The sequence below is a fragment of the Typopeltis vanoorti genome, chromosome 13, assembly GCF_054136105.1.
Source record: "Typopeltis vanoorti isolate ZY-2024b chromosome 13, IOZ_Tvanoo_1.0, whole genome shotgun sequence".
In the NCBI taxonomy this organism is placed as follows: Eukaryota; Metazoa; Arthropoda; class Arachnida; order Uropygi; family Thelyphonidae; genus Typopeltis; species Typopeltis vanoorti.
Window position 1 is genome coordinate 119,164,709 of NC_143561.1, and position 25,363 is coordinate 119,190,071.

The window sequence follows — 25,363 nt, forward strand, 5'->3', positions numbered from 1 at the left end:
CAGAGCGGAAAGAAGCCCTTCGAGGGGCTCATTTCGTACGGAATTATGAAGTTATATCTATCTGTCTATCTATATATATACGCAGACATATTAAAACGTTAGTTAGTAGTAGCAGACTTCCATCAACTCCTCTTCTTTCTCTCATTCCAAAACAGAAACAAAAGAAGAAAAAAGAAACTGGCTATGAGCCTGAACGGGTCTTTAAATAAGCTTATGTGCACAATGTAAACTGCCAAGTCATAGCCTTGCACCTCGTTACCAAAGGAAATATGTTGTAAGCAGACTGCGATCCCCTCAACAATTATTTAGTGCTTTGCTGGAAGGTGTGTTGTGCGTCTTCTGTACCCTCCGACCACCATTTCGCGGCTCTTTACAGAGGAGAATTTAAAATAGATATTGAACTCCGCGGATTCTCTACTTACAGACTCGGATGTTTTTTTTTTATTTTTATTTTATTTCTCCCCCTCTGATTACCACTCGCGGGTTCTGTTTCATTTGCATCTGGTTAAGTTAAAGATATAAAATATTTCTCTTGTTACACATTCAGCATTGGTTGTTATGGGAGGGGAAATTGCTTTTGGGGGGCGAAGAGTTGTTTAGTTGGATCTGCGTTTTTAACGTAAGGGCAAGGGGTAGTCTACTTAACGGGTTGTCAGGGGACAACCCGTTAAGTAGACTACCCCTTGTAGAGCAATGTTGGGAAACACTGTAGAGCAGTGTTTCCCAACATTTTTTGGATCATGCCCCACCTCAAAGATTTTGATGCCCCCCCCCTAGCATAATAGTCAGCCAAGTTCTGAAAAAGTATAATATAAATATGTACTTCAAATAAAAAAGGCAAAACTGTTTTCAATTTGACTTTCTTCAATGAATATAAATTTTATGTTACACTTTGTATATTATAAAACATAAATCGAACTGAACTCGGGAAAATAAAATCCAAGTTAATGCGATCCTTGAGCTTGATATCTTCCTCAGAGTTTTTATTTGAGGTACTAATTTAGTCATTTTCAATCTCAAATCCCCACAGTTTGTGATATCCAGATGATTTCTTTTTTCAGTAGCAAGTCATTCACAGCCCTAAAGCCACATTCAACTAAATATGACGACGGGAAGGGCAACAGGATTTTTTTGCAAAACTAGTTGAATTTCGTTTCTGTCTCGTCAGAAAGCCATGCCATTGTTCCTTTTATGTTAAATAAATTGTTAATAGACTCATCATTTTGCTTTTCTGAGAGTTCTTGATACTGCATTTATGTTGACTGCTGTACCAGTGATGTCACCATTTTTTTTTCTCTGAAAGTCAGGGTTGCAACATCGACAATTTATCGCCGACAATGGTGAGTTTTTTGAGTATATCGGTGATGAAGTGACGAATGCAACATCATTTTCTGATTGCCCCCCCCCCAAAAAAAATTCAAATTGCCCCCCACGTTGGGAAACACTTGTAGGGGAACCAAAACTCGATTAAGATCCAAAGTTTATCCTGTAAAGGCGATGCCTGATACTTCTGGAACTATTGCCGTAAGACACTTAGAAAATCGACCTAAATTCAAACATCGTCCGTAACAAATCTTTTTTGAAGAAAAAAAATGTTAACCAGTCTTAGGCGAGGGTCGTAGGGTTTGCCTCTTGCAAGGTAGATAAACTGAAAAACTCATCCAATTAATACACCTTGTAGAAATAAATAGATTGGGGGCCGAATGTCTGCGCTCACTGGATTCCCTTGTAGCACTGGCTCATGTGGTCAGAGAGAAAGAAGAAGGAATCCGTCCTGCATTTCTTAAAGACAATTGGAGGGCCTAGTTATTGGGAAAAAGAATATGGAGTAAGGGGAACCAAAGAACGGACCTGGTGGAAAGAAAGAGAAAGATGAGATGTTGCTGTGAAAGCCGAACTGAATGTCGACCATCAGCTGCTCCTGCTCGGCTTCTGCATGTTGAGAGGGCGATAGAGGAACAGAAGTAGCCCGTAAAAATACTGCCTGTAGATAAGACAGAAGCGAAACTTCTATGAGAAAGCGACGAGAAAGAGCTCGTGTGAGAAGATTAATCTTGGACAGTTCTGCGGAATAGCATCAAGCATTTTAGGAAGGCCTTAGATGCGCTATCTCAAGTATTCCAAGGTTGGGACAATATGGGATTTACAGCGCTTATAGTTGTACAAGTGAGAAGGGGTGTTTTAGAAGATGTGGATGGGCCTCGGAACACTCCGGTATCTATGACAAGTCAGAAATAATTGACTCATCGTCATTTGAAAAGGCAGAAAGCAGGCCATAAAGCTTTTATGCCACACTCAAACAAGTGTCCTAAAAACGTCAAAAGTGGCCAAACAAGTTCCTTTGGCTACGTGTTCAAAGGTGGTTAAGGTCGGCGGAGATCTAATGCGGAAGTAGTGGCAGGTGATCGCTGATGGATCTCCAATGAAGAATTTTGCTGTTGATGACCATCGCCATTGGTTTTGACAGAACTGTGATGAGTACAAGGGGGGAGTTCCTTGTTTTTATGATGGGGGGAATAGAACAGCGTTGTGGGCCACGTTGATGTAGACTAGTGACAACCTCTTCAGGTGATATGTAAGAAGTGTGTTAATAGGAGTGCATAACTTGAGGATATACAGTCTGGCGTGGGGGATCCGTTAGAATCCAAGTTAAAGATTCTTGAATTGTTTTTTCGTTTGGCGAAAAAACAGAGTTCAGCCTTTTATAGATGGGTGATGACGCCAGAAGCAACAAAGGATATGCATTAAGTCCATAAATTGCTTATATCCTTCTAGCTTGATTTAGCTCTTCATTCTTTGAACTAATTTCTTACTTCAAGACGATTGTCTACTCTGTTGGACGAAAAACTCAGTTTCCAGTAGGAAAACCCCCACTCCATACGAGACCGACTAACTGACCATCGGTTGAAAATTTTTGATGAAGGTTCGGCATTGTGAAATTGGCCGGGTTCACAGAGTCACTTGATATATGCGAAATTTTTATCTCGGACTGCTTTAGCACACTTGTTGGAGTTTGGGTAAAATGCAGGCTCAACATCTCATTCCAACAATATCAATAAGTACCAGAATATATATTTCTTTAATTTGGTGTTTCTGTTATTTCTGACCACGTGTTGTTATTCTTAATAGCGGATTGGATGTTTAAAGAAATTACAATAAAAGCAACTGGGAGCGTTTTTGTGGTATGAAAGTGGTCAGCTTCTGTGAGTGCGCTCGAAGATGAGGAACGAGTCCTTGAGAGTTTTATTTCTTTCTGAAATAAAACTCTCAAGAGAACTTTGTAGAATGATCTCTGAAGGACAGATTTCCAAATTATTCGGCGGACGGTTCCACCTCCGTCGTCCTACAGCGCACTCGAAACTATTCGGACAGTGTCACGTGATGCACGTTAAGATCATCACGGACTGTGGCATAACCCGCCACACAAGATTTTGAGAATCCGTGTACTTTCATCGATCGTCGTATGCTGTTAACTCGAGTGACCTCGCTGTCCCACCTGACCTTTCTGTGGCCATTTTTCCAATTCCCTGAAGTAAAAGGAGCGTTTCTGGATTGCGCGCCAACTAATGGAGGTGCTTCAGGAAGACTGGAAAAACATCTCGAGATGTTCCTCCTGTAAATGATGCAGCTGATGGCATTTTGTGAGAGCGGTGTTCATCACAGCTATCACGTGACACGCTGGGCTGGTTTAATATCTTTTTTTTTTTTTTTAATATGAATGCTTTCCCCATGATGATAATAATAATTAAGGGTATGATAATTAGTAAATGAACTGACATACTCGTAGGAAAAGTAGCCAAGAATATAGGTCGCTATTGAATCGCCTTCTGTTGATATATTTCGTTGGGAATTGAAACTGTCTCCTTGAAGAACTGGTACCACAAGTGGAGTTACCTATGGCGCTTTTCTATTGTTTATTTCGTGTTATTTACTATTTTACACTCAGCGATTCGCAGGTGTCGACATGCATTGTATCTTTGGTGAATACCTGTTTGCATGTAACCGGACACCAGACTTTTGAATCATTAATAATGGAACAAAGTCAGCTGGTCGCGATACGAGCGTGTCATGAAAGAAGAGCAATCAGCTGCTCAACTGACCTCAAAAAGCCTTTGCTGAAAAAGCAGGCCTGAGTGGTTAACGTACCCGCTCTCCAACCAAGAAGTCGCGGGTTCGAGTCCCGCTGTGGGCATGGATGTTTGTGGTTGTTTTACCTTGTTACCTTTTTCCTTGGACGCAAATCGGCATCTGTACGTCGTGTCTTATAGCAGTTTCAGGTGAAATTTTCCTTATTATCATGATAATAAGGAAAAAAATTTCCTTATTATCATGACTGAAGTCCATGATAATAAGGAAAAAATCTCCTAAGAAGTGCGGTGAGTACACAATTCTTCCATTTTCTTCTCCTTGCATTTAGAGAGATTAAAAAGACATTAAAACGTTACAAATGTCTAAATGTAATGCCAAGTTCTTGCACTCGCTGGTCAAACCAATATTTTGTTTATACTGTCACACTTCGCAAAGTAAATTTCGTACAGTACACAGCAGTGACAGTAGCTTGCGCGCATGCTTTGAGACAAAAATACTTCGTGTTAATTATAGATCAAGGATCATATAACCAATAGAAACCCAGAAAATCTTTATTATTACGATGAGTATAAGGAGAGGGTGGGGAACTTCTTTTTTGGCTTCATTGGAATTATTTTATCATCTTCCTTTTTCACATTAGGCCCAACGGCCTGTTAAGGATTGGTTCTTATGAACCTGACACTGCTCATGCCTGCAATGAATACGAGGAATGGAAGTGGTCTCATTAGCAAGACCAAGGATGCGATTTCATTTCTCTCGTGTGGCTTTTTCACATTGAGAAGGGCATTTATGCAGAGGAGAAAGAAGGCGGCTGAGAGAATTTAACAGAACTCGATTCTGTTAAATTATTTCTATACAAGTAAGAATTTAGCCTGTTCAACACTAAAAAAATAGTCGACTCATCTCAATTTTAGGTGTTTATTGGGCTATTTTGGTTGTGAAATTAGAAGTAAAAAGACAAGCGCTAATAATTATGCCACCCATGAGTTTGTTAAACATCTTAGGCCGAGATTAGACGTACTTCTAAGGGAAAAAACTTTCCATTCAATGCGGATAAGCACCAAATGAAAACACGGAGCATTTGGGCCCATTCCTTCAAGCCTTCTTCGGAATTGCAGTTAAAACAGAACTGTAAACGCTGCATGACGTCATCAACACACAGCGAAATTTCAAAAGTGTATCTCACAAAATCAGAAAAAAGTCTCCAAATGTAAAAATCGGTTTCGTCATTCCAATAATCGGCTGATGTACATTTTAATTTCAGAACCAAAGGTCGAAACCAGTGGTGTGTTGACCCGAAAGGTAACTTGTCTGGGAATGTTTAAGCTTCTCGTAAAAGTCCGACAGGTATATCCGAGAATTAAGGACCTAGTCGATCTTCTGCAAAGATAAGAAGTGGTATGAAGAGATAGACGTTAGATTGCCGTGTCTATAACGGAGATAAAAAAACTCAGCTGAGTTGGAGTGTGTACCTGGAATGACTGGTTATAAAAAGCAGCTCCGTGAACTGGAAGCTGTTAATAACCCCGCCTGTTATTATTTGATTCACATGTGTGTAACGGAGAAAGAAAGAAAGAAGAATCCTTGTGTCTGAAACATGCAGTGTTACGATCAGCAAATCGAAGCAACAAAATGGAATGTGGGATGGAAACACGGATCTGTGTGCTCAGAATACAGATGAAGACGCACCTCCGAAATGGTTCGGTTAGTTTTAACAAGAAATTACTGAGACGTAGCAAAGATTTTTGTATTTAGAATTAAACCTGACCAGTTTGGTATGTTTTTTTTTAAGTGCGTAAATCTTGTTAATTATTTATATCCTGTTGGATCAGGCAGTTCCCGGGTACGTTTTAACAGCAGGATATGAATTAAAATAAGTTATCGTCAAAACAGTTCCAACGCGCATTCAGCAAATTCCGCTGTACAAGACAAGCAGTATTTTTTTTTTTTTAATTAAACGAAGGGCATGTCTGGGAAACGCATTCTCATCCAGTGTATCTCGTCCGCTGTCTGTGCTATACTAAGCTTAATTCATAACACTTACGTTTCTCACTGCCTTGATGGACGCTGTTCAGTCAGGTGAACGTCAGCCATTTCGATCCTATGACGATCTGGAATATTCGACATCATTGTAATATAACTTACTGTCGTGTGACATGGATCTACCAGAATTTTTCTGCAATTTTTGATTGTTAAAAAGAGCAAATCGGTCAGAGAACGCAAGCATTTAGCATATCAGTTGTACTACTAAGTTTGTAATCTTACCCGATGCATCATAATTCTAGGGCCTCGGAGCGATTTTGGTTCGAATATCGCACAGGAAAGAAACCTTTAAATGTGTTTTTAGATGACAGTGAGTTGGCCAGTCTCATGTAGAGGCAGGGAGTTTTTCTTCCTCAAAACTGGCAGGAAAACACCCACGCTTGAGAGACGCCACGTAGTGGTCTTTGTGGCTCCATTGCTTCTCTCCTCATTGCAGCACCATAGTCGATGTTTTTCGTTTTGTTTCTTGGATTTAATACTCGCTTCTGCAAATATCACGCAATTTCAAAATTAATCAGACCTTTGAAAAACTAATCGATTAAAAAAAAAAAAAATCCGTGCACACCATCACATCAACTACCACTTAGAAGTAGGTTTCTTCTATGACGTAAGTAGTTAAGTACCTCAAGACATCAGAGCAAAGAAAATACGTTAGAATGGAAAGAAATATATAGGTGAACAGGGATTGCAAAGAAGGAAGGCGAAACAAGATTAAAAAGTACTTAAGAAGAAAAAGAGTCTGCCCGGATGGTATTGGCATCAATTTCCCGGCATCTTGTAAGATATCGAATCAATCAAGAAATGCGAGCACCCAAATTGCAACTGATAGATAAAAACTGCATATCTTTTCTTCTCTCTCTCCTTCCCTCGCCGTAATTTTTATGCCGTATGCGATTGCGAGCCAGACGGATCTAACAAAACAGCCAATTTTCCTGCAAAAGGAAATCCAGTAAAAGTTTCGTAGTGAGATGCGGGTTGAGATCTTTTGTAAGGCTAGTCAGTAGACGATCCACTTACTAGCCTTCCAGTTTTAGTCGATATTATTTCAAATCTAATTCTTAATGCGAATTAGTTTCACCACTTTTATCTCCTTCAGTTCGTTCTTCTTAAAACTGGCTGCTGAACAACTTCTGAGGACCTAAAAACGATGCATTCCCACCTGCTAAATTTTTGGCTGCATCACAAAGGGTTGGCCACTAATTCTATTCCTTAATCATCTATGAATTCTTGCTTGGCGACTTCCCCTCTCTCAATTTACAATTTATTCTTTTATTGAGACTACCGAAAAGACTTGTAGACGTCGCTTTTTAGTCTGTCGGCTTGTGATGTATCCGAAATATTTTGCAACCCAGAAACTTACGAAAAAACAAGTAGAAACTCAAATTGAAATTAGTATTAGCAAACTCATTTGCTTGCTTTTGTCTTCTCCTCCCCAATCCTAGATTGGCTGCGCGATTCTCTAGTCTTGTGAACACACCACAAATTGTTGCAGATAACGGACATTTCAAAGCGCGTGCCTTTAATACTTCTGAAAAAATAGTGAAAAAGACGACATTTAAGATGTTTAGCCTACATTTCAAATGTATAGCGTATCCGTAATTCAGTGGGATCAATAAGTGTGAATGTCTTTAGATGATTTACATCGCCCGGTGTGAGCCTACTTGCTTATTGCAGGCCTGAAGTGGGTTGGTAAAAACTTGCGATGTTTGACCTTGCTTTGCGGTTTATTTAACCCGTCACCTATCCGCTGAACATTTCCAACTTTTTCTGGAACAAGCTAAAAAAAAAAAAAAACATACCAAAAAAACCCTCATTGCTGGCGAAGAATAATTTAACAAGGGCTCTAAGGGGCCCCACAGGTTTCCAAAATGTCGTGGAAACGACATTTCTAACCGACTTGAATCCGCTGATTTGGTTAACCATTAATAGGCTGTATCTCTTCCACATGAAATTGGTGCCAGACAAAAGGGCAGCAGCCATTACACAGCTAAAAGTTATGAAGTGTAGTGTTGCGCATGCGTGAAAAGATGCATTTGGAGCGAGGAAGTATTGAATACAGACAACACTGTCGGTTCCTAAAAGCAAAGAACGTCCACTGCTTGATTGTCAACATGTAAAAAATCTTTGAAACATTTCGTTACGTAATAAATTATTATTATTTAGAATATAATACACAATCCAGTCAAACTATTCGTAATAATATGTATCTCCCCCCCCCTCCCCTTGTTACCAAATATGTTCCGTGGGATTCAGATCGGGTGAATTGGGAAGCCATGATGACATCTTCACTGTCATGATCGCCCAATTTGGCATAGCGCATGAGCCTGTTGGTGTGCGCGTGTGCCATCTGGGAAGAAAGTCTACCATGAAGTGGAAGAGTACTTTCTAGCATTCATAGTAAGGGTTGATGGGTATCGGGGCTCTAAGACATTCCCTGGGAACCCCCCCCCCCCATACCATAATGCTTCTCCGTCCTTTGTTTCCATGGGATTATTCTTCCCCCAGGTTTTTGACAAACTTTCAACCTACCTTCCGTACTGCATAGCTGGAAACGAGTGCAAATGGGACGCAGTCCTCTACTTTTAGGTTGGGTAGTAAGTACAGGATGGCATAAAATCCATTGGCAAAGCCAAAGATCTCATACAAACGATCAAGAAACGAAAAACATCATATCTTGGCCACATCATGAGAAACGGCAAATATCAGCTTCTACAAACCATTTTGGTCGCAGCTAGAGGAAGAAAAAGAATATCTTGGTTGGACAACATCAAGACGCGGACAGGAAAGAGCAGCGCACAACTGCTCATATCAACGCAAAAACGTAGTTTGTTCACCAAGATGGTCGCTGACCTTCGATAGAAGATGGCAGCATAAGAAGTACAAGCGTTTACTTCGGAGGCCCATGCAGCGGATGGATTGTGGTCTGGGAAACGCTGCCATTCTTTTGCAGTTAACTTCCATGATGATCTGTTCGACAGATTCTGTATCCACTACGAGCATCGATGCGGTATTGGGAGCTCACCATTCGCCTTGCGAGCGATGTTTTTCCCAGAGTATTCTTCCACTCTTGTAACACCATAGTATCACGTATATTGCCTTTCACCATGATAAGAGTGCCATCTAGCGGGTAGAATGGCCAACTATGAATTTCACCACTATGTTTTCACACGGGATGATGAAATTCGAACTCTGTCTGAAAAGTAACAAGCAGCTTCGCACCGTTGTTTGGACACCCTCTTTATTCCAGACACTCTCAGAAAAGCTGAATTCACCGACATTTAATAGCGTGTTTACCAGATGAGAGTTCAGACTCGCAGTTTTCTGTACAGCAGCAAAAATATTTTGAACTTTTTCTGTTGGTATGAACACTGCCGGTGCCAGGTTATTTTGCGCCCTAGGCAAAGTTTACAAGCGCGCTCCTTATTTCACAAGTTCGATATTTTTTAGAATGAAATTTTAAATATAAAAAATAAAAATTATTTTGCCATTTCTTATTAATAATATACAAAGTAATATACAATACGTCTAATATATGAAAATCAGATTTTAATTTTTCTTGCCTTCAATTTTGCAAAATTTTGAAAGTTTTGCGCCCCTTCATGGCTTGTGCCCTAGGCAGTCGCCTATGTTGACTAAATGGTATCGTCGACCCTGGGTATGAATACATTTTATATCCTCCGTCAGTAGAGTAAATTGTTGCCGCTGAGCGATTTCAGAGCTGTAATGAGATTGTCGTAATTCCCTTTTAAAATATGTGTCAAGTTCGCAACTCTTTAATTGTCACGCAGACAGATTTTTTTTAGCCCTTGAGCTTTATTTATCGCTTAATTTAAACCCGCTTTGTAGCGTGTCGCTATATCCGTCGTCTTCTCTTTTTTTTGGTGTAAAAATAAACTTACGGACTCGGACAAGTCTACATTTCCCTTGGTATTGGTTGTAAATATGATTAAAAACTTATTTATATGAGAAAGCTTAGGTTAACAAACACTCGGAGATAAGACAGGAAAAAAACTTTTTCGTGGATGCTGACTACGATTTGGTTCACTCTTATCTTATTCTTAGAAAAACAAAAAGTGATCCTCTGCAATGGTAGTCTCAACAACAACTTTACTGAAACATATTTTTTTAAAAAAATAAAGTTGTTCTTACGATGCATCCCTCACACCGCTCCGAGTCATGATGCCAAAATATATTGCTTCAGTAGGTGTGTTCTGCGGCTGATTTGTTTTGTGGAACCCACGGAGTAATGAAATAGGCCTGTGAAACAAAGGCGTCCGTGTTCAGTTGTGAATAGACAACAACAACATATTAGAACTTTGTTTCTAAACAACAGCTTTAATCTGCGCTATTGCGTGTATCTGCATTAGCTCATTTGCGAGCTTATTTATATTATTCGCGTGATCTGTTGTACTGAGTAAGTGCATGAAACTTTCGCATTTGTGAAATAAGTCACCGGGTTTATATAATGAAAACGAAATAAATAAAAAAATTGTAAATATTTCATTAAAATGCGACCAAAGCTATGCTGTATTTTACATTCGTGTTATTAATCTTGGTTGGAATGGATAAGAGTTCTTTGTCGTGCTTTGTGTGTTTCAATCGTGTGTCACTTCTTCATCACACTGTCAAGGCCAAAAACCTCGATAGTGTAAGCAAGCAGTTTAGTATAAAGATTGTCTGCCCCATTAAAAGAATAAAAAATATAAAAAAAAAAAATCAGCCGGTTTGTTTTCTTAAGGCGAAAATTCTTTTCTTGGGAAGGGTCGATTTTTTTAGGAACCCCACTTAGTTTAGCTCACCAAAGCCGAAACTTGTTCCGGCTCTGTAACACTTTATTGAGGTTTTTGTAGCGCTGATGTTTTCAGGTGAAGTAGGAGGAGTCCTTCATGCCCTTCATATGTCTGCGATCCTCACATGGAGTTCCTAATGGAGACGTTTCCGGATATGTCTCCTATGCTTGCGAATTATCGCAATTAGCAAAGTTAAGTCCCTGCTAGGATGCGGTTTATCTGCTTCAGCAGAGGTCTCAGAACCTTCATGGAAGCCCTTAGAATACAACAAACAATTTTAATTTTATATCGTAGACATTGGTGGAAGCCAACCGAAATATCTTACACTCGGCCGAGCGGTATCTTTGAATTATTTTGCACATGGGCAGCATCCCTACCTACTTTTCATGAATCTTTACCTACTTTCAATGCATCTCTACCCTGGTACACTGCATTTATGAATACTGATCTGCTTCTCGTAGCGATGCCTTTCGTGTCTCTTTGTATGCTATTATATTTTAAATTGACTGTTTCAAGTTAAGGATTTTTTTTTCTCTTTTTGCATCTAGACCTATTTTTGCAAGACTACGCATTTCGAAACTCAAGGCGAATCTTTTCTGTGGGGTCTGCTTCCTAAGATAAGACTTTCGAAAAACTTTCCTGGTAAGTAGCTAAAATAAATCTCTCTGTTTTAAGGAATGTTGATTTCTGTAAGCAGTTGCTTGTATGATGACTGCACGAGATAAAACTTGACATTAAAAAGATTAGTGTGCATGAAAATTGAAATGTTTCTGTGATCTGTCTGTATTAGACCAGATGTCGTCATATAGTTCGCATTTTCTCATACCACGGGGGATTTTTTCTCTTCTGACCGCAACCTCCACATTTACACACCAGCAGAATCACACGCTTTGCAAAGAACTTGCGCATGGAAACTATTCAATAGAACTCTCTGATGCAAGTAATTCCGCGCAGGTAAATGCCACCATGAAATAGTGCATTTGAACGCGATAATACGAATTCAATCTCACCAACGGATCCTAATCTTGCTTCAGTTTCTTTTTATGTTACGAAAGAAGATGGATCCTGTGACTGTCCGGCCAACTCTACGAGAGGACGGCATTGCTACGACTCTAAAGCTGGGCAGCGAATTTTTTTTGCAATGGTATTTTGGTTCCACTGATTTCTATCGATATTACTATGAAGTGAGATACGCACCGACACATGACGGATCATAACGCACTTCCTTCACTTACAGAATTGGGTGAATGACCCACCTGTTCCGGCAAAAGTGTCATCTGTCGCACAACAAAAGGCTACTACGGTTCGGTGCTTCAAATGACCTCTCCTGCACATCGCTGATCTAAACCCGATCGAACGCTCGTGGGATGAAGTTGAAGTGCATATGAAGAATCGTCCCTGAAGGTCGGAGAATTGTGTTCTGCTTCTCTTTTGAAACGTTATTAGGAGGTTGGCAGTTTTCCTAGAGGCCTAATTCTGAGTTTTAGTTAATCCCAAATCATTCTGTTGGGTTTAGTTGAGAATCTTGTACTGGCCGTCACGATGTTCTGATATTATTCTCTTCAAGTCACGTGTTTGTAACAAACATTAGCCTGTGACACGCTATCATGTTGGAAGATGTAAAAGGTAGTGCTATAAAATTGACCACGTAGGATATGGCAGCCATGTTATACTCACTACGATCGGTGGATTTGATTTCTACCAGGAGAAAGAACCTCCGCTTCATTGCATGCCATCCACCTCCACATTTCATCATTGGGAGCTCACGTATTTAACGGCATTCTCCAAACATCTTCCCTAGTAACTTCATCCATGAAACTGGGAAGAGGGTTCCAAAGGACCAATTTCCATTGCTGCACGTTATGTTACCATGGCCTGTGCTAATCGAAGATGGGTATCGTTGTTAACAAAGTCGTGTGGGCTTCAGATGTTTTCTGCAAATTCACGAGTCTGTCTTGTCGAAGCACTCCTGGAATTGATTGCGGTTGTCCCCATCTCCAAACATGGCTTCTCCATGGTCAGGTCAGAGAGACGAAGTAGCCAGTCTTCTGAAGGAGCTTCGGCTCAGGCCTCTCAGAATTTCATGGGTCTGCTTATTTGTGTCTTGAACTAAGTGTGAAGGGTAATTTCTTCAGTATTGCCAACTGAGAATGCTTAAACGGACGATACCAGGTACCTCAAATGCACCCGGGTATAATTGCTGTTCATCCGGGTGCCCACTCGATAAACAAATCGAATTACCTTCGAGAGAACTGCTTGTTTGCATATCGCGCAATTGCGCCCAGTGGCTTGCTTCAGACAGTATTAAATCAAGTATAAATTTTACACACATCAGAACACATTAAATACTGACTTTTTTCCCACTATTTATTTTCCCAAAATATTTTTGACATTAGTGCTTGTTTTCCTTTTATCTGCGACTACATCTGTCGGGCAGACATTCTGTATTTTTATCGATGTTATCCAAGTTCTCCTTATCCAAGGGTGTTTTTCAAAGCTGCCTGGCTCGTACGATATCTCGCACATGATACCGCCGATGCGATAAATGAGGTGATATCGCCCTTGATTAACACGTGATCGGGAGTTCTCGTTTAGCAGTGTTGGTGTAGCTAAAAAAAATATCCAAGAATAAAGAACGTTTATTTCCTTGATCATACGAATTAGTGAAATAATATTTGGTTTACAGATCCAAGTATTGATAAAATTTTACCAACTAGTTTCGCCACACTTTAACTGTTGGCATCTTCAGGGCACTGACATGTAGGCAATCTCGCAATTATGAGTAACTGTAAAACTGACAAGAATAATTACAAATGAAATAGCATCGAACGTGATTGAAACACGTATCGCGTGTACAAGGTTAGCTAGCTGTTGCTAAGGGACTTCCTGTAGTTTGTGTTGAAGTTCATTTCTTGTATTTTTAGAGATCTAATTAGGGTTTTCCATATCTCTTGGAGTATAAAACCTTGATTTCTGTTAAGGTTAACAGTAGAACGAGCGACTGTGGCTGCTGCTTTGAAAATTCTTGAATGGTAGTTTCCCTCTATGTCAGGGGAACAGCTTTGGTTCCACTCGATGACATGGTTAGCTGTAGAGAAATGAGACGATAGGCCACAAATGTTTTGTCTTTTTTTTTTTGTTTTATCCAAGAATAATTATGAATTTATTCCCCCCCCCCCATAAACCAGATAACACGACCACATACACAAGAACATTTGTGTCTTATTTAAAATATTCTATTGATTTTAATGTATTTAGGCACGCTAATTATATAAAAATACTTGGTAATCTGCAACCCACCATTTTTTCATAAACTTTTATGTTCATAATGATTTGTTTAACGTTATGTTAAAGTCTTGCTTGTTGTTCACAATTTTGTTCCAGAAAGAAAAATATCTTCAATGAGCTTGGAGTAGATCCGAGAGAATTTAAAAAAAAAAAAAAAAAAGCTGCTACATCTCAGATTAAACTAGGACTGCGAAAAATTGTGTTCAATCTATAAATAAGAATAATAAAGCTTTGATTTCTTCGAAGAATTAATTCCTAGGAAATAAGTGAAGCTAAAATAACAGAAGGGATCTTTACTGAGCGACCAAAATATAAATGAAGTTGAAAATTCATCGTGATTGGACTTCGTCAGTTTGTTTGAATTTTCTTCGCAACACCAACTCTAGAAATGTAAGAAGGCTCTGAATGAGATCATCGGCGTGCTGCAAATGGATGTCGTTAACAATTCATTTCCTTAATCCACGTCTGGATTTCTTCCCTAACAGCTTGGACTCAATAAGCACAGCGAAAGATTCGTGTTTTTTTTTTTTTTTTTTTTTATTCCCACATAAACCATAACACACTGGTGCCTCAATGAGAGGATGCTTAGAGAGAAAAAACCCGTGGATGGCTCTGTCGAGAAGCTGGAGGTTTGTTGATGACCTAATCTTGTGTAGCGATCTGGGTATCGGTATGGGTGGACAGTAAACTCAACTGAGATAATTTTTGCGAGGAAAAAAAAAAGAAGTCAAGATTATATTTGGCAGCATAAACGGAGGTAACCTTGCCATCCTCCTCATTGAAGAATAATAATCGAATGTATAAAGGCACTGAAGATCTCGAAGATTGGGATGTTTGTGCAGTGAAACTTTCTCATGAACAAGATGAAGCCGATTTTAGATAAAAGTGCTGCTCTAGGCGGGCTGGATTCATATCAGGAAAACTTACACAAAGCGCTGGCAAAATAATAAACAAATAAACACATAATTATTCATTTAAGTCTGTAATGATTGCAAAGGACTCCATAGATTAAGAGAGTGGGCTTAACCGTCCTGTTTTGTTAGTGGGGTTATGCTCATGCTTACCTTCGATGAAGCCTGAAGATCAAGATAAACCGTAGACTAAAATTCGGCCACCCACATGTTGAACAATCGTGAAAATGGACTCAAGTAACAAACAGTAGCTTTCTTTTTTGCTAAACATATAATCTTGCTTGAACCAAACAGCCAAGCGAAGAAGGTGGCTCGTTACTTTTGCCTAACTAGGATGTAAGGATATGATGATGGAATAGAAAGGGCATTTCGTATCCAAATCTACCCATTTGCCTCATCTTATCACTATCACAATCTCCATTTAAAAAAAAAAATTCGCATCCGATTCGGAAAGTGAAATAAGCATAAGCTGTAAAGGCGATCCTTCTGCTGGATGAGACTGAAAGCTAAGAAAGCTAAGCCTAACCGGCAACACTTCACCAAAGTCAATTACAGAAAACCCGCTGGTGTGTAGCAGAGATATTTCTAGTCTTGTAAGTAGCCTAAGTGATTGGGGACCGTTTACTGACTGTTCATTCACTTAAAACAGATATAATAATCTGAAACTTCTTGAAGTGAAATGCAGAGTTCACGAGTGGCTGATTTTGTGGAATCTGAAAGTTTTTTCGCTTGCTTTTGAGTCAGCAAACTGCTTTCATGAAAACCCGATGGTTTCTCTGATAATTATAAAGGGGGATTCCGTAATTAACACCGATGAATAATAAATAAAACAATGGCCGGGAGGGACATGTTATCACTACAGGCCCGAGAAATGCAACCAAAGTTTAGCGGATCCAAATACAGTTCTTTAGCCACCGGCAAGAATAAAGAATATTGGACATCAATAATAAATAGCCAAGTCTTTTATACCATTCTGAAATAAACAATAAATAAATAAATAAAGTATCCATCGTTCATAAAACCGATATTGCAATTGGATCAATTTAGCCGTATATAAATAATTTATATACGGCTAAATTGATCAAATAATTTTTTGATAAAAAATAATTATTTATTTACTTTAAACAACATAAAAGTAAATAAATAATTATGATAAAAAATTATTGCGAAGTACGATCAATTATTGCAGTTATTTGGCGTCCCTACGGCTAAATCCTTCACCAACTTCATGGTGAAGGTTTTCAATATTTTTGCAATTTGTGGATTTTTACGTGAACAACTCAACTGTGTCGGCACAGTACAGGGAATGTAGCTTCGGGGGAACGATCTCTCCGCCTCTAGATTCGGCATTACTCCTAGATTTGTGGAGGGCCGGTGAGAGTAGCCTTTTGTGGCAAACGCCTTTCACTCTCCCCCCCCCCCCCTGCCCCTCTTCCCGCCGCTGTTTAGTCCAAGACGGTGGTGAAAACATTTGACAGATGTTTGATCTCATTTTCGATGGTGTCGGTGGGGTGTTTTTCTTGGGTTTGAGGGATCGCCTTTTCATCAGCTGAGGTTCGACATCATTCCACACCACTTCTGAGGTGTCAACTACGCAATTTGGAGTTCGCATCTCTTTACGGATCATTCGATGCATTCCTAATAAAGACGGATGTAACAGCAGCATTCACACCGTTGACTGTGATATTCCGGACTAACGGATGATTTTGGCGAAATTTTGGCACTCCAGTTGTTTCCGAATGCTTCTTAATCACACGGGAATTGGAATATTACGGAATTTTGTTGCTTCGATAACTTCGTCTTTTTTTCTTTCCTCAAAATAACCTAACCTGCCTGTGAACACAGGAATCCGACAGGCATAACAAGAACAGTAAGGCCTTAGCAAAAGTATTTTAGGTCGCCCCTCAAACCACTGTGCCGCTACATGAATGCAGGCTATCACCGCCATCTCTCTGCCAACAAACCTCTCAAGTCAGGTTATATATATAAATCAGAAATAATCTTGCAGAAATTCCATCCAGAATGTCTACAAGTAATTTATTGCCCCACAACTTAATAAGATCCATTTTTTCTGCTCAGTCGTGTATTTTCTGCGAGATACAAGATTAGAAATGTTCTTTTCATTCGTATTTGACCCGGCGAAGAAACTATAAAATCTTGCCCGGAAAAGAGACCGTAAAAAAAAAAAAAAAAAAATTCGAGTATAATGTAAGACGATACCTTTTGTCAGTCTGTGATTATGGCATCTACTCTCGATATTCAAATAAATAAATAAAAAAGTTCGAAAAGTGCGTCACTCCCAAAATTTTATTGTTTGCTGAGGTGTAAAATATTCTTATCAGGTATAATGTCCTGACCATAAGTTTCAAAAATTAATATTTTCTTTTTAAATCCCAAAAAACAAACAAATCGACCAGAGAACACTCGCAATTAATAGGTTGTAATATTGTTACTGTGTAGTAGATAGTGTCGTGTGTAGATAGAGAATTAAATAGTGTACAGGAAGGGTTGAGGTGCAGATCACCCTCCTTCGGTGATCGTTGCACTCTCTGAAGCTGTCACATAATAATATGCATGCAAACTGTTTGCATGTATGTCATTATTGTTGTTTTGTTATATTGTTCTGTGAGATGATACGGCGTTTTCCTATTGTTTTTATTTTATAAACAAATGACAGCAATTTATTTGTCGGTTTCATCATGGTGACCAATATTCTTGGGTGTGGCACATTTTCAACTATATTTAAAAGATGAGAAATTAGATGCATCTCTTTCATTCTCTCGGTTTATCTTTGGAGTGGAGCGTCCGTTTCTAATTCCAGTCTCTTGCATTCATATTCCCAGTACAATAATTATTACCACTTTAATTTATCTCAGTAACCGATAAAAATACATTTCTCTTTTTATTGTGTCTCTGTAGCCTTGTGGTAATCTTCTTGCTTGAAGAAAGACCATTATAGGTTCAAATCTAGTTGTCCGCATCTCGAAGGAACGTTTTTAGGCATGTTTTCAGCGGGGTATTGAATTAGTCGATCATCGGCATAAGTAAGTGGGATTTTCCCTTCCTGCGTTGAGAAATGTTTAATTCTTCAACACAGAAAAATCGACCTTACACTCACTCTATTACAGGACAACAATATCGGGGAATAAGGACACGAGGCGGACCCACTTCTGTACTTACTCTTGATCCAAAGTCCTCAGAATCATTGTAGGCGTGTACTCGGCTATCAGTGAAAATTCAGACTAGAACCTTGTTGCCTACTGATTTCAAAAAGGTGGCTGAGTTTTTTTTTTTTTGTAAGTTCCATCTGTTTCCTTCCATAATAAAAGGCGTTGTAGGATTTGTCTTATATTACCACAGTCACGAATTTGTCAATTATCACATACAGATATAGCCAACTTATGAATGCTCTATGTATAGCCACATTTCTTGTATTTAAATAGGTGTGAACAGACACAAGACTGTCTGTTTTGACAAAAGCAAGATATTACACACTCAGAGCGATTTAAATGCAGCATATTTTATTTCTACGAGGGTGGTCTGAAAAGTTCTCCAGCTCGACCATAGATGACAACACTATCGGCAAGATTTTTTTTTCCAAGTTGGTACATCAGTCATAAGCATCCATGTGAAATTGGAAGTCATTCTATCAAGTGTTTTGTTTTATACAGCTGTCTGAAGCAAAAGTGTTGTCCGTACCTTTTGAAATGGATAAAATCGAGTATCGTGCGGTTATAAAATTCTTTCTAAAAGAAGGTTTAACGCCAAAAGAAATTCATTCTTTTGGCATTTTTGTTCATAATGGGCACTCTTCTCCTTCGTTTTCGACAATTAAGAAATGGGCTGCCGAGTTTAAACGTAGCCGTACCAGCCTTGAAGATGATCCATGCAAAGGACGTCTAAAAAGTGTAACAACACCGGAAATCATGGATCAAGTGCACGATATGGCATTGGATGACCGGCGAGTCAAAGTGCATGAAATTTCTGAGACTATGGCATTTCAAAGGAACGTGTAGGATATATTTTGCATGAAGAATTGCATACGAAAAAGTTTGCGCAAGATGGGTGCCGCGCATGCTCACGCAGGTCAAAAACGCAAACGCATGAAAATCTCTGAACAGTGCTTGGAGTGTTTTAACAAGAATAAAACTGATTTTGTGCGTCAATTTATTACTATGGATGAGACTTGGATTCACCATTACACACCAGAATCCAAACAGCAGTCAAAACAGTGGACAGAAGCCGATTTTTCAGTGGCAAAGAAGACAAAGTCGGTTCCATCAGCAGGAAAGGTCATGGCATCTGTGTTTTGGGATGCTAAAGGCATTTTGTTTATTAATTATCTTGAAAAGGGTAAAACAATAAGCGGGAAATATTATTCTGATCTTTTAAGCAGACTAGACGAAAAAATTCGTGAGGAAGGATCCGGTGTGCAAAAGAAAAAAATCATCCTTCATCAGGAGAATGCACCTGCCCATAAAGGTGTTTTGGCAATGGGAAAATTAAGGGATTTGTACTATGAATTGTTGGAACATCAACCGTGTTCCCCTGATTTGGCTCTCAATGACTTCTATCTCTTCCCAAAACTTAAACTCTTCCTCGCTGGTCAGCGTTTTTCTTCGAATCAAGAGGTGATTGCAGCTGTAGAGGGGTATTTTGCAGATCTTAGTGAGAAGCACTAAAGGGACGGGATAATGGCAGTGGAGCATTGCTGGAATAAATGTATTAGTCTTAAGGGAGATTATGTTGAAAAAAAAATCATAATAATGTTGAAATTATAAATTCGTTTTTTCATTGTTAGGCCGAGAACTTTTCAGACCACCCTCGTATTTATAAAGACACTTTTTATTGCAAAATTTCCTGATTAAAAAGTCGAGTTTCTCCTGAAAAAAAAAAAAAATTAAAAAAGACTGAAAAACGTTTGTATAGTCGTTGGTGATGTGGAAAGTTCTTTGTAATCTGTAAAGTTCTTGTAGAGCTCGAGTATGCATTAATACACGCATTTTACTTATTTAAATGTCTCGTTATGAAGTACTGGGGAAAGTTTATATACTGTCACCTCTTTTTCTTCCGGGTATTGTTTCCTGGTTTATTGTAAATATTACTCATTCGCTTAATATGTACCCAGATGATTAATACCACTGCGACTTATGTAATTAAACAAACAGAAAAGGATAATGATGTTAAGATGGTGTTAAGACAGCTCAAAAATGTATTAAAAAAACTCCGGGTTTATTTAGTTAGCGAAATTTATGTTGTGCATGATTTCGATTTAAAAATAAAAAATAGTAATAATAATGGTAGCTTTACAGTTTGGTTAGCACACTGACAAACGCAAGACCTCCCCTTAGAGGCGTTAACAACCCAACTTGCCCGTAGGTAGAGACGGCGGAAATGCCCTGACACAATGTAAGCAGAGCGTAGACGTCTATTAAACGAAGAAAAGGCTACAGATGGATTTTTTTCGCATCACGCATCAATCACGTCTCCGCTGTGATGCAGACTGTGGCCGCGTGTCTTTCTATTCTTAAAAGTCGACAAATTTAATCTGATACGTCAGAAATGTGTCAAGTCTACTAAAGAAATTGATCTGGAAGGTTCAAAAGGATATTCTTTCTTCTCCTTAAACTAATAGTGCGTCGTTTATTACGAAAATATTAATTTTTTTTTTTGTAAGTTTAATCACCGACCGAGCACTTGATGATTCGGTACGAAGCTCAAGCACTAACACCAGAATGAAGCAAGCGGAAACTTGATTGAATCCCTAAATGGCATTAAAAAAACCCTCAAACTGTAAGCTTGACTTATTGAACGAATAAGGAACACAATAAAGAAAAGAGCGAAACAAAGCAGGAAATGATATTCGCTCGCATTCAGAAACGAAGAAATTCTGCGAAATGAGCAAACACCGCACACAACAGGAAGTGGGGATGACTCAGTCAGCAAATAAGGAAAGAGACACTCGGGTGGGATGGGGGATTAGTCTTAGGATCTCCTTACGCTCCAGTGACCCCTTGCGATGCGGAAAAGAGCTCTTCAAGGTAGAAACCTTTCTACGACGGACACTTGCCGGATATTTACGATCCACTGTAATTTTCGCACGAGCGTAGTCTGCGGTAATAACAGCGGCATTTGAAATTGTTCGGGGAAATTAGCAGCCAACGAAAACACATTAAAAAAAAAAAATGCACACGTGCAACAGCTCATCGGATTTGAGATTAAGAATGATTAATCCTGCTGTTAGATTTGAGTTAATGGGTGTTCGAACAGACACACTCCCCTCAAGAGGGACTGGGTCACCATGGCCGAAGTAGACCCAACCCTCCCGATTACGAGACAGGAATTTACAGGCTGAATATCGTCGTCATCATCAGGAGATGAAAGAGTTCGACAACGAGAACCAATTCGACCCTCATTGGTAAAACCTGATGAAAAGACCGAAATGATTCAGCCAGGAAGACGGGTTGGTGAAGTCGTACGCAAACATAGAAAAAATAAGAATTCTAGGGTGCGGTCAAGAGTTTAAAAAGACACTCTTCGAAAAGAAGAAATCATACAAGTCCGGACAAGCAAATCAGTCCGTGCCCATGGAGAAAAACGTAACAAGAAATTGGAATAATTTCCCGAAGTAGCAAAACAGAACTCAAAGGCAAGTATGAAGAAGTACGAAATATTTGGAAGGCCATTTTTTTGAAAGAATGCTCAGAAATGAAGCAAAAAGTACCGCAAAAGAATTAGAAATAAAAAGGTGACATGGAAACTGAAGTTAAAAATATTCTACGTGTTTGCAGTAATGACTTTGAAAGGTTGTTAATTAAAACAAGCAGTGTCAGCACGGAGGTGGAAAGCATTTAAGAAGAATGTCATGAGGGGTGTACATCGATACTTGAAGCAGAAAAAGCCATCAAAATTCTCGAAACGCGGAGTAGAAGACACGTCCACAGATGTCCGGAAGTATAAAAGTTTTACGGTGGCTCTACTGCATAATAGTGAGAAGGTACAGCTCTGATACTGTTTATCTTTAAAAAGGGAAGTAAAAATGAATATGGGAATTATAGAGTCGTTTCTTTATGGTATTCATAAGTACGGGCTACATATTGGACAATTGTTATAATTTTCCATATGTAATTATTGTAGTTGGCTTTGTCATTGGCAGTTTGAGATGTTGAAGCTCAGTGCTGCCAAGTCCTGTCATCGACTTGACAATTTATTCTGCTTTCGGTGATGTTATTACCTGAAAATTGTGGCCCCGACTCATATTTGCTTGTATTTTTATATGACAGCAGGTTGATAATATTTATTATAACATTTAGTTGTAAATATTTGTTGATGAATATTCGGAAAGTATCCTATTATAATTTTTTACTCGCTAGAACTTTATTATGTTACCAAAAATAATACGGAAATATTTTATATTTTGTATTTACTAAAAGTCAGTATGCTGTTCTGAATTATTACAAACTTGCGTTAAAATACTTTCCTGAGCATAATTTGATATTTCATTAATAGATGGCAGCACAGATATAACGTCATCTTACATGATCAAAATTTGAATGTTTTTTTTATAATTTGCTTTACGTAACTTTAAAGAAGTAATGAGAGAGAATTGTACACTTTTAAAAACCATCACTTCACCAACCTTACCACAATATAACAAAGAACTTATTTACCAACGATGTTCCCATTGCAAATGCTGCGTTGGAAAATCCATCTGCAACCATTTTTCAAGAACGAGCCGATCAGCTAGACATGATGGACTCCCCCAAAATCCAAAGCAATCGAATGTAATTAATAATCACTTGATTTTTAATTTTTAGGGCAGCAAATACTGCGGTCATGTAATAATTGTAATCAGAAGTCATTATGCAAATAGCTCCCAGTAATATCAGCCCATCGAAAGGACTCATTGAAGAAAATGGTGATACGAATTGATACTGAGATCGATCGGTGATTCAAATGAAATGCAAAATAGTTCATTTAAAGTATTTGCATTCATTTCTCGGATTCAATTTTACTTCTAAATACACCGTTAACTTTAAGGGACTCAGAGCTGCCTCAACATTACCGACCAGCAAGCTAAAAGTCCACTAAATGAATGTGCGTTTTAAAAATATCGGAACCAATTTTAATGAAAGTATATCAATATAACTTTGTCGTGCAAACTGCCGGTTTCTCTTTCCTAGCATTTCATTATACAGTTTTGCATTCACCTTTATTTCATAATATTAAATCGGATTATATTCACGTTCTTATTACTTGTAATTCTCCAAATATTGTAACACCGATTTCCAAATAACCTGGATTCAATTCCTGAACTTTAAATGAGCAGATTTATTTGTTTTACTGTTCGTTAATCTTTGCGAAGAAAATGATTAGCATCTAAAGAAAAGAAGAGCCTTATGTTAAGAAATCCTAAATTATGATTTTACTCCTATTAATATCAGCGACGGGATGCGAACCCACATTCTGACAGCATCTTAGAGTTGTTATTATTAATCAAATTATATTATTCTAATTATATGCGGTCTGGTTGGCGCATTAGATGCTGTTTCCACATTTCAACACGTGTGCGTTAGTTATGCCATTCGAAACAAACAGCATGTGGGTTCCAACTCCTCGAGACATCATCAATGTCTTTCGGCGGTTTGGTGCGAGTGTGCCTCTCCCGTTTTAGACAAGTTTCCCTCTTTGTGACCGGAAAACAAATATTCAGTTCGATAGACAATTCTGCGTGCTCTAAAGTGGAAGCGATTCTATTGATTATCAGTACGATGATTACGACGTGATTCTGGTGTATTGGAGAGAATGCAAAGGAGAGTGTCAAAAATTATATCAGGATTGTGGAATACTGATTACGAAGACAGATTGAGAATTTGCAGACTGCAGCCACTAGCAAATAAGAGAAAGAGAAGTTGATATGATTGCGACTTACAAACTTCTGAAAGGGTCATACGGGATTTCAGTTGATGGAGGGTGGGGAAAGGACGAGAGGGCATCCTTGGAAGCTGAGAATGAAGGCCGTCAAGAAGGGTGTGAGGGCTAGAATTTTTCTCTCACAGGGTGGTGCGTGATTGGAATGGATTGCCATTGGATGTTGTGAGTGCAAACAGTGTGAATGAATTCAAGAATAAGTATGATAGCTGGTGTATGTAGCCTCCCTCAATGAGTCTGACTCCCTGGAGGTCTCTCTTAATAATAATAATAATAATAATAAAATCGTCGAAGACATCGGCGAAGTCTATTTCATAGTAATGTAGGTAATTCTTAATTTTATTTAGAAAAACTCCTCTCACAACTAGCAGCGCTTACAGCAATTGTCAGGAAAATTCGCAGCAGTATTACAATATTTGGAAATGAGTTCTCGAGACTATTTTAGAATTAACTGCAAAAGTTCAAAAAGGCTCAAAGTGTCGCCCGGAGCGGACGACCCATTCCGCGTCCCCTTGCTGCCTCTGCTCCTTATGTACACGATTAACACCAGTATCAGTTGTCGAGGTGGTGAATGATTGGTAACCGTGTGCTTCGTGTGTACCTAATAAAAATTAATGTCCTTTACACACAGAGAGAGAAATTATCTCATTAAGACAATTGATGCTTGAGCACATCAGGTGTTCTAACCGAATCACTGTTTGTTCAAGTCATGTTTCAAACTTGGAACATTAAAGAAGGGATGGTATGAGAATCAGATTGGTAAACATAACCCGAGGGAATAATCTACTCGTGTGAATTGTAATAACGTACAGAAAGGGGGATGTTGAGGATCATCGCAAACCGTTCGCCTCGAAAATCGACTCCAGCCGATTTGTTTGTATTCGCGGAAGACCGCAATGCAGAGGTTGCTCCACGAGTGATTAATGCTGTGGCACGTGCGAATGTTTTACTTTGGATAAAAGAAGGCACCAGTTGCCTTATTAACGACTTCAGTTTGCTCTTTGATGCATCTGATAGTTCCAGAATGCAACAACTTTTTATACGAGCATTGATGCACAGCACTGAATTCATCATCATGAGTTGATGATGAGTTGCATTCATCTCAAATTTTAAATTAATTGTTGCTTTGTTTAAACAATGACATGTTCAATAAATCCATTTGGATTCGTCAGGTTAAAGACACGTGTGAATTTGTTATTGGTGATAATACCTGAATCACTTTAATTGCAAAAACAGAATGACGGACGAAGTGCTCTTTCAAGCTTCAACCCTACCGCCGTTACATAAAATGTCGCACCGTAGAAAGCTTGT

At 38.8% G+C, this 25,363-nt stretch overlaps 1 protein-coding gene across 1 annotated transcript in view; it reads left to right on the forward strand.

Moving 5' to 3' along the window:
• Nucleotides 1–25,363, forward strand: part of LOC150100498 (muscleblind-like protein 2a) — a 549,014-nt gene that overhangs the window by 63,152 nt on the left and 460,499 nt on the right. Inside the window, 1 exon segment of the mRNA XM_090402904.1 lies at nt 11,471–11,564. The gene's annotated coding sequence lies outside the window, so the exon portion shown is untranslated.